Source organism: Macrotis lagotis, chromosome 1, assembly GCF_037893015.1.
Source record: "Macrotis lagotis isolate mMagLag1 chromosome 1, bilby.v1.9.chrom.fasta, whole genome shotgun sequence".
NCBI lineage: Eukaryota > Metazoa > Chordata > Mammalia > Peramelemorphia > Peramelidae > Macrotis > Macrotis lagotis.
The window spans coordinates 67531335-67540256 of NC_133658.1; the positions used below are offsets into that span (position 1 = coordinate 67531335).

Genomic DNA, 8922 nt, shown 5'->3' on the forward strand with positions numbered 1-8922 from the left:
AATGATAATTGAATCTTTTAGAGCTGATGAATTTATCAAGACAGAGAGAAATAATAGAAAATAATAGAAAAGGTTGAAATTAGAATGGAAACTTGGAGGAATATGCACAGTAAGAGGGAATAATATTAGATAATCAGTCAGCAAAGGAGATGATGAATGGTCAGAATTAAGAAAACTAGATAAAACAGTATTAAAAAACAGAATGTCTAGGAGGTGATATTGATCAGTAGTGTCAAATGAAACAAAAAGGCTGAGAAGGTTAAGGACCAATGGCATACCATCATATTTTAAAATTAAAGAACCATTGATGACTTTGGGGAGAAAAATTTTAGTTGAGTGACAAGGTCAGAAGTCAGATTTATAAATGCTAAAGAAGTGAGAAGAAAGAAAGAGGAGGCTCTGAGTATACACAAATTTTTCAAGATAATTGGTTAAGAAAGAGATAAGAGGTATAGAACAAATTTAAAGTAGGTGTTAGAGTCTAATGAAACTTTTTTGTTCTTTCCTTTTTCCCCACCCAAATATTATATGGAAGACTTGTATATACTTAAATGGAAAGGGACTAGGGGAAAAAAGAAGGTGAAGATTCATGAAAAATAAAAGATTATTGTGATATAGCTACTGAGGATGATTCTGTCATATTCACTAGAACTCTAAACTCCTGAATTTTTATAATGAAGCTCCTGAATATACTGTTTCACTTGTGCATGTGCTGATCCCTCTACTGAATACTATCACTTATTCTTTATCAATAATTAACATGTTTAAACCACCATGTCTTGGAGTTAGTTTCTCTCATAATCCCCAACACAAATATCAGAGCATAATCCAGAAGATCTAAAGATCTAAATAAGATCTAAAATAAGACCATAGCATTGTTGACATTTGTACATGCCATACAACCTCCAGGATCTTGGCCTTTCTTTTGATTTAGCTATCTCTGGACTCTAGTACTAATAATCTTACAGTGGCATGGTGCTTAGTTCTTGCACCTTCCTAATCATCCTTCTCCAGATATTCTCCACATTCTCTTTGTTCCTGCTATCCTGTGGTGCAATGAGTAGTCTAGGACTGCTAAGATATAAGTCTTCTTAGAGCTATGTTACCAGAATAGGATGAAGTAGGAACAGGAAGAAGAATTAAACCTTTCCCTTTCCATTACATGCTTTGGGTACTAAAATATTTATAATTAAATGTATGCAATATTATGTGATAAATGACAACATATAAAAAAATCCCTATATAATGAAATCAATTGCCCTTTTAGTTAGTGACTTCCTTGTCATTGACAAAATTTAAATATAGAATGGCAATCAAAATCTGAAGGAGTATGACATGAAGAGCATCAGATTAAAACTCAAAACATCTATGAATCACAATTTTGCCACTATATGTATGAACATATTATATGTTACCTTTCCCTCTTGATTAGTTTCCTCATCAATTGGTTTCCATAATTTCTAAAATCTCTCAAAATTTTGTAGTGCTTTGATTATAGGAAGCTGGTCAGGAATTGCAATAGTAAGATTCATTCTTCAGGGACAAGGTAGAGTAGATAACATCTGAGGTCTCTTCCAACTCAGAACTTTTATGATTCTATGAATATATGAAATATTTAGAAGTTATATTAAGAACTATTTATTTATTCAGTTTTTACATGGTTCAAAATGTATTTGATATGTTATGGGAGAAAAACTACATAACCTGTAAGGTCTGGCTACCTACAAGAGAAGAACACACTTTAAAGTTCACAGCCATCTAAATTTTCAGAGCTGTAAAATTGACTTGTGGAACCAAATCATTTGGAAGAGTCTTCGTTCTGTGACTGCAGTTCATTAAATTTTTAGAGGCCTCAGTGCTCGAAAATGATGAGATTCAGCAGGGCTGATACCATCAAAATTCATCAGCGTTCACACTGTGCACATCTGAGAGAATCTCCCATCAGATGCACTCTCTATTTTTATAAGGGCCTGGGGAGCAGAGTAGAAGCCCAGGGGAATGCTGACATTAGATTCAAAAGGTCTCAATGTGGTGAGTTGTGGATAGGTCATCAAAGCTCAAACTGGAGTGTAAGAAAGCAAAAAATGGCAGAGGAAGTATGAGGATGGGTGATGATGTGGCTTTGTGGAGGGTGGATAGATTAAACAACTTACTAACTATTAAAGATGCCCAAAATATAATGAGCTGTCTCAAAGGGAAGTGAATTCCTTGTCAGTGGAGACCTTCAAAGGATGACCACTTGTCAAGTCTTTCTTCACAAGGGTTTTTCTTCTTAGGCAGAGATTAGATTACATGACATTTGAGGTATCTCATAGCTGAGAATTCTTTGATTCTATGCAGGAGGGGTGATATAACAAAGAAAAGACATATGAAGTGAACTAAAAGATGGGAGAGTCCCTCACCCCCATTGTTTCACCACTACTGTAAAAATGAAAAACAGAACAAAATGAATCATTGAAGAAGAATAATAGAATGACAAAAATTCCTTATTGTGAATAAAAGGGTAAGCTCAGGTTTCTGAAAAGAAATGGAAAAAATGCCTTTATGGGGGGAAAAACACAAAGGAAAGAAGGACGATGGGCATTTTCAAAGTCTGAACAAAGCATACACTTTAAGAAGCTGCAGGGAGTTTGACCACTCTATTCTTACAAGAAATTGTTATGAGGTATAAATGGTTATGCAGTGATGTGAACTCCTGAGTCTGTAATTGTGCTTCTTGTGCTTTGATCTCACCTTGTTCTTATCCCTTCAAAAAGTTCCAACCATACACATGGCTGCCCACTACATTATTTTTTTTTAGGTTTTTTTTAAAGATTTCTACCATTTCTCTTATGTTCTGTATAATGTCCATAGTTTCTCCAACAATATTTGGTCACTTGACATGATAATGTCCATTCCATCTGTGTCTGTTTCTCTAATGATGCCAAAATGAAACTTCAAGAAAATGAATTGATAGTAATGTTGGGAAATTAAGTTTGTTAAGGCAATGCTATAAAGGTTGATGGTCATTCAGTGATGATAGCAATAGCTCTAATACCCTGCTTAAGAATTCTCCACAGAGATTGTGGCAGATTTAATTTCTGTATCTTTTATACTAGACTGTGAAAGCTGAAAAAGGTCTCATTGGACTAAAATCCATTTAGTTAATTTATTTTACTTGTGGTATCTTGTCCAAATTCTATACCACTTAGAAGTCAATCTGTCAACAATGGAACACCATGGTGTTCTTTTTGGACCATGGTACTATGCTGATTGCATTGGCATCAGAACATAGATTTACCTAGTCATCTATACAGGGGCAGTGGGGGGGGGGGGAAATGAACAATTTAATCAGATATGTAGCCTATTAAACTAGCTCATCCATACATATATCTTAGGCAAAGAACGTGTACAATGAACTTGGTCTGAAACTGAATAGGAAGAAAATAGTGGATTAAATTGAATTTTAAAAATTCCATAGTGCTTTCAATAGTTGCAAACTGTTTTCTGACTTTAAAAATTCATCTTTTATAAATGTTTATCTTCCCATGCTTTATAGTAATAGAATTCTTTTTTTCGGTTGATTATTTTTCCCCTATTCTTAATTCCATTATGAGATGGATCTCAGCTATGGTGGACTCTTACAAAATGAAAGTGACATAAAAACAAACAAAAAATAGCAAAGGGATAATGATTTTATGGATATAAGGAACTCCTTGCTTCAGCAATGAAGCTCAGCAACTTTCCTGTAACATAAGTTTGATTCAACTTTCCAGATAATTATTAAGACCAAGGACATATCTTTGAGTTACAACACACTGTGTCAGAACTGGTAGAAACCTTGGAATATGAAATGTCAAAGCTGGAGGATAGAATTTTAAAGCTAAGAAGGGTTTGTTGAATTCAAATAGTTAAACAATGGAATTAGAACTATAAGATACCTGAGAAATTATCAAGTCAAATGCCTTCATTTAATGGATGCAGAAGCCCAGAGAGGGCAAGCAACCTCTCCACAGTCACCAAGCAGAATATTAGACCAAAATTCTGCTAGTTCTGTTTCTCATTCTGATGTCATTTCATTGGATAATTGCTTTCCCTTGGCCTCATTCTTGTTGGCCAGAATTCTGCAATTGTTCCAGATTCCTTTCTATTCTGTGATTGGCTTCAAAACAGTCATTTTTTCCCACATTTACATCTTTATTATCGATCTAAATAAGATATATAGGAAGTTGATTATTCAGTGTGCCTAAATAAATCAATTCAGCCACATTCCTGCTCCAAAGAACTTTTATTTGAATGGAGGTAAAAGGGGAGGCCCATTTTGCTCCAAGCCCTCTTCTTGCTGATGGAAAATTTCCATCTCTGAACAAACAAGCTTGCTCTGGGATCAAAAATACCTTCCTGTGAAGTTTAATTTGGATTTTTTTTCCACAGGACAATCAAAATGGAGGCTTGGCAGTAGCTGCTTAATTTGAAGGGCATTATTTTTAGCTCACAAAGGATCAGTGGCACGAAAACAATTAGGATCTTTTGTCAAGTTAATTAAATTTTACTAAGTGTAGTAATCTCCACAGATTTGGTACACCAGGGGTAAAGGTAATTAAAAGGCAAATTCTTCCTGGTCTAATAAGGAGCAGGAGCCGAGACTCAGGCTGCAGAGGAATGTTTTGCATACTGAAATATATTCAGAACTCATTTATAACTAGAGGAGGGCAAACCCTTGGGTGGTTTAGTTCTTGAGAGGGCTGACTGGAGGACACCACTATTAATAAGGGTGATGAAATGATGTCCAGACTGGAAGCTGATGGCTGCCTAGTGCCAGCAGAGGACCAAGGAGCCTGGAAATGACAGAGTACAACTAGCATTTAAAGACCATGAGCCCATTCCCTCACCTTACCTTAAGAGTTTTTTATCTTCATTAAATTCTGAGAGGGCAGGGTATTTGCACTAATGGGAATTCTGTTAGTTGTGCTATTCACATCTTGGAACACAGAGAGAATAATGACATTTAATTCAACATGGATCTTAACATTAGCTAATCCCCCCCCATTTCCCCCTTCAGGGGTAAGCAAGAAAAGTTCATCTGAAAGATGAGTGTCCAATAGAAGAGCAAAAAACAAAACAAAACAAAAGATCCATCTTGTCAGGTAATTAAGGGTTATATAAAGATGGCAATCCTGTATTACTATTGTCAGCTTCAGATTCTGAGCACTCTGGTAGCATTTTCTACTTTCCTTCAGCTCTGATTCTTTGGAGTGTCCCATAGCTTGCTTCTATCCTATAAATAGAATTTAAGGAAATCACCCAGAGGACTCTGAGCAGATTACTTATGAAAAATTAGCAAGAAGATATGGCCAAGAGTAATCCATTGTATGTAAGCATGAATGAGTTGCCATCTGCAGCCTTTAGTGGGAATAATCATAGTGATGAGATTTTAGATGGATTTGAGTATTCCTGCATATATAGAAATCTGTACTCCCCAAGTATTCACTGACTGGTATATCAAAACTGGCTTTCTTCCAACACAAACATGTATCCCCTAATTTTAAAATTTCAAAGATACATAATTTCATTCATGTCAGTACTCATTCCATTGACATTTCATCCCCAAATACTCCATGGACTGCACAAGCTATGTTGGAGAAAATTATCATCATGTTAGTGAGAAGATTCTAATGAGGAGACTTCCTGAACCCAGCCATCCTGGCCCATAGTCTGCTGTTAGACTTGAGACCTATAATCAAAAATCTTCTCAGTGGTGGAGGGTAGGGAAGGATACATGACCAAATAAGAGTTGGAGAGCATTACAAAATACAAAATAATAATTCTGATTATATTAAATTAAAAAACTTTTGTACAAATAAAACAATGCAACTAAGATTAGAAGTTAAGCAGAATGCTGGAAAATGATCCTTTTAGCAAGAAAACATCCTCTGATAAAGGCCTCATTTCTCAAACTGAGTCAAATTTATGAGAACACAAGCTATTGCCCAATTGATAAATAGTTGAAAGATAAGAACAGGCTATTTTGGATAAAAAAATCAAACTATTTACAGGGATATGAAAAAGTGCTCTGAAATCATTTTTGATCAGAGAAATTTAAATTAAAGCAACTCAGACATCACCTCACAGATTGACTAATATGTGTCTAATATAGATAATAAAAAAGGAAAATAATAAATGTTGGAGAAGAGAAAAAAATGGGACACTAATACACTCTTGGTAGAGTTGTGAACTGATCCATTCTGGAGAGCAATTTGGAACCATGCCCAAAGGGTAACCAAACTGTATATATCCTTTGATCCAACAATACCACAAATATGATCTCATTGAGGTCATAGAAAAGGGGAAAAGGCCAGCTCCCTGTGGCAGAGATCTCCAATGCCTTCTTTGACCCCTCCAACCAGATGGTGTAGTGTGACCCACGTCATTGCAAGAACATGGATTGTTACATACTGTACCGAGGTGATATGGTCCTCAAGGATGTCAATGCTGCCATTGCCACAATCAAGACCAAGAGAACCATTCAGTTAGATTGGTGTCCCACTGACTTCAAGGTTGTCATCAATTACCAACCTCCAACTGTGGTGCTGGTGGAGACCTAGCCACAATGTTCAGTGGGCAGTGAGCATGCTCAGCCACATAATGGCCATCGCCAAAGCATGGACCCGTCTAGATCACAAGCTTGACTTCATGTATGCCAAACGGTCATTTATGCACTGGTAAATGAGTGAAGGCATGGAAGAAGGAGAATTCTCTGGGACTTGGGCAGATCTGGCTGCTTGATAGAAGGATTATGAGGAAGGGGGCATGGACTCCATAGAAGGTGAGGATGAAAGTAAGGAATCCTAGAAGACATCAGCAAGCAAGCTCACCTGGCTTGTTCTTCTCAGTAACAGAATGATATAAGAGAAGTATAAAGGACTCATGAAAGAAAATGCTACCCATATTCAGATAAAGAACTGATAGACTCTGAATGCAGATCAAAGCACGTTTTCTTCAATTACCTTATGTTTCTCATGGTTATTTTTCTTTTGATCTGTTTCTTGTTCCACAACTGAGACTAATATGGAAATATGTTACATATGATAGCACATGTATAAACTTTATCAAACTGATTACCATTTTCAGAAAAGGGGAGGGGATGAGTGAGAGAGAAAAATATGGAACTCAAAATCTTGCAAAATGGAAGTAAAAATTTTCACACTAGACAATTGAGGAATAAAATAAAATACTATTTATTGGGGAAAATATCCTTTATAAGAATATTATTCAGCTTCATATATGTAGCCCTAATCCTTCTCCCTAAAAAGGGTCCTATGTCTTCAAGTATAACAAGACAATAAAATCATACACAGTTCCAATTTAAAATGATGACGATTTCTAACTGGATATATCACCATTTTTTCCTAACCTATCATTTCCCTCTACTGCATACATAAAAGTTCCCCTCCTGACTTCCCCATTTTTACTAATAGTTTAGAATTTAAAACCTGTGAACTATTTTTGAGTTTACCCTCTACATAGCAACATCATATTCAATGAATTAGCAAGATATTTTAGTATTTTAGTAGCACTTCCATCATTATTTTTCACTTTGTATTGCCACCATTTTAGTTATTGTCCTTGTCAGCTGTCATCTGGCTGCCTATCTTCCTCTGTGGTCTCTTGGAATCCATTTTCTCTCCTCACCAATACATACACCATTCCAACAATTTTTTAAAAATCATCCTTTTCATCAAAGCAGGGGGAATAAGGATAATGAGAGGACTAAAACTGGGTCATACAAGGATCAATTAATGCCACTGTAAATATTTTGAAGAGAGAAAAATAGGCATTGGGCAGGATAGGCTAGTTGTGTCTTTTTTCCTCAACTATTTAAAGGATTGTCATATGGAAGAGAAAAGTAAGCCTTTCTGCTTAACCTAGGAGGACAAAAGTAATGCTAATGGCTAAAAGTGGTAGAGGGTAAGAATAGAGCTCATTTAGAAGAGTTATGGATTCATTGATTGATTGAATCATAGACATTTAGAAAGTGCCACTAAGCTCTAGGCACTGCTAAATCTTAGAACTACAACAACAAAAAAAGCAAGTGGTAATTCCTACTCTTAAGAAACTTGCTGTCTGAAGACAACATACAAGCAGGCTTTATAGAGGTTAAATTGAAAATAATAGAGAGAAGACACTAGGCCTTTATGGGGATAAGTAAAGTATTCTTCTGGAGGACAGAATCTGTACTAAGAAGGAAGAGGGTTATCATCTCCTGTTCTTATAAATTATCCTCATATTTGCATTATATTGTCTTGCCTAAATGACTTCTATAAAAACAAGATGGCTCTTCCAGGATGAGTTTATCACTTTTAAACTCATCACCAAACTGCTAACTCAACCGTTGATTGACTCTACATCCTTCACCCTCCTCTTCCTCTGTTCAGAGGATGGAAGACATGTACCAAAGTCCTCCCAACACCTTCCTTTAAAGAGAGTTTATCAGATCACTCCATTTTGCATCTGCTGCCTTGTTTCAGAGAATAAGATTCTCCCATGCCAGGTCCTCCCTGATGTCTTGCCCTTTTTTTTTAACTTTCCTATCCCTCCAACTTCCCTAATTTCTTTAGGGTGCTGTCTCCCTCCATTAGACTATAAACTCTTTGAAAGAAAGAACTTTTTATTCATTGTATCCCTAGCCCTTGATACAGTGCCTGGTTTATGGTAGACACTTGATAAATCTTTATATTGGATTAGATACGGGCAGGTCTCTCCCCACAACCTGATCCTGCTTCATTTCCTTTGTCAGCCCTCCAGATTTTCAATACCTTCTCTAAAATTCTCTAGATCTCTTCAGCCCAGGGTGGGGTATAGCTGAATCTCTCTTGTACCTTTCATTCAGTGTAGGAAATGGTGGTGATAGTAGGATACCTCTCCAGGGTAAAGAGAGATTGA

The 8922-nt window shown here is 36.2% G+C and overlaps 1 pseudogene; it reads left to right on the plus strand.

The window, feature by feature from the left end:
* LOC141507392 (tubulin alpha chain-like) overlaps positions 1-6831 on the plus strand; it is a 72072-nt pseudogene extending 65241 nt beyond the window's left edge.
* Positions 6832-8922: the final 2091 nt, after the last annotated feature.